We start from the raw sequence: 1,553 nt of genomic DNA, 5'->3' as shown, positions 1-1,553 counted from the left end.
CCTATGACACTCCCGTAATCAAGACAAATCTAACGATACCTCATACATCAAAATCCATCAAGCCGTTTAGGCTACAGGAGGTCACAAAGGAACAGACATACATACATACTTACATACACTCGAAAAACATTACCCTCCTTCTTTGGCAGTCGGGTAAAAATATACGTTAAATTGTTGGGTACCGGCCGTCATTTGACCATTTTCTACAGTTGGGGTTGGTTTCCAGTTTGACTGGATGCAGCTGAGTACCATTGTTGTACATGGACTGAGTGTCAATCTTTGACTTGCGCAATCCAGTTACCTGGGCGACCCGATATCCTTTGGCAAGAGTGGTTGTTAGACTTTCTGGCTGCTGAATATCATTACCAGTTGCAGAATAAAAACAGTCTGACTATAAAATAAAGAGTAAATAAAGCGAAGAATGAATAAAACAACACTCTGTACACAGCAATAATACATCAAGTTAGCAATATAGCGGACGGCTCGACTTGTGTTTATTTGAGTTTCTACGCACATTGCGCAAATTGACAACATGACGACGTCTATGTATACAAGTGTATACACTACTTAAATGTATACACTTTGTATACACATATTATATGTATCTTTGTAGTCACAAGTTGTTTGAATAGAGAATGTGGGGAAATACGGACGGGGAGATACGGACGTCGAATGTAGATTTTCTGTCCACTGTATTGCAAATAATGATGCACTTTTATTTCTTAGCATTCAATCTTATACAAGTACGTAGTCTTTAAAGACATCTTCAAATCAAAGAATGTGGCTTGTGTGCTGACCGCAAATAGAAGAGTATGGTAGGAGATAACATGCTGCTCCGACCGATCACAAATGAAATTGGGATAAGGGCAGGAGAATGATGATGAAAAGAAATCTAAGAAAACATATTTTACTTTACTTATTTAATTTTCTGTGGAAATAACTTTTCATAAAAAAACGAATTCAAATCCAGAAAAGAGAAAAATAAAACTTCCACATGGCGCTAGAAGTCTGTGTCTGTGAGTCGAGTTATGATTAGCCACCGTCTTCTGGAGCCATAAGCCGAAGTGACCAAATTAATGATGGCGTTTAAGAATTAATAATTTGTAGGTATTTGACTACAAGTCATTTGTTATTTGCATAGGTGGTTTAAATAGGTCCTGTGTTTAATAAAACAATATACCTACGGTCACGGAGGACGGAAAAATGAGACCTCTGCAATAGGTATTATTATTTTATTTACATTATCCGAGTTTTTCGTCAATTTCGAAGGCTGTAACAGATGCGTCGGTGGTGTAATGGTCAGCATAGTTGCCTTCCAAGCAGTTGATCCGGGTTCGATTCCCGGCCGACGCACACCTTTTGCGTTTTGTTTTGTTTCCATAGATGAAATTAATGAAGATTAATTTAAAATTAGTGTGAGCAACTACAATTTACATTCTTTGAGATATTAAAAATATTAGTAACTTTTGAGTCTTGCTAAAGTAGTGTTGCCCAAATTCAGTCTTGGTCTTGCAGTCTTGGTCTTGTTCTTGCGTTTTTGCAAGACCAAGACC

The 1,553-nt window shown here is 37.5% G+C and overlaps 1 non-coding gene across 1 annotated transcript; it reads left to right on the top strand.

The window, feature by feature from the left end:
* Positions 1-1,281: 1,281 nt before the first annotated feature.
* Trnag-ucc lies at positions 1,282-1,353 on the top strand. The gene has a single exon. It is a non-coding gene; the product is annotated as a tRNA-Gly (tRNA).
* Positions 1,354-1,553: the final 200 nt, after the last annotated feature.

This window comes from Helicoverpa zea, chromosome 24 (assembly GCF_022581195.2).
Source record: "Helicoverpa zea isolate HzStark_Cry1AcR chromosome 24, ilHelZeax1.1, whole genome shotgun sequence".
In the NCBI taxonomy this organism is placed as follows: domain Eukaryota; kingdom Metazoa; phylum Arthropoda; class Insecta; order Lepidoptera; family Noctuidae; genus Helicoverpa; species Helicoverpa zea.
Note: the sequence above shows the minus strand (reverse complement) of the source record. Positions and strands in the feature narration are given on the sequence as shown.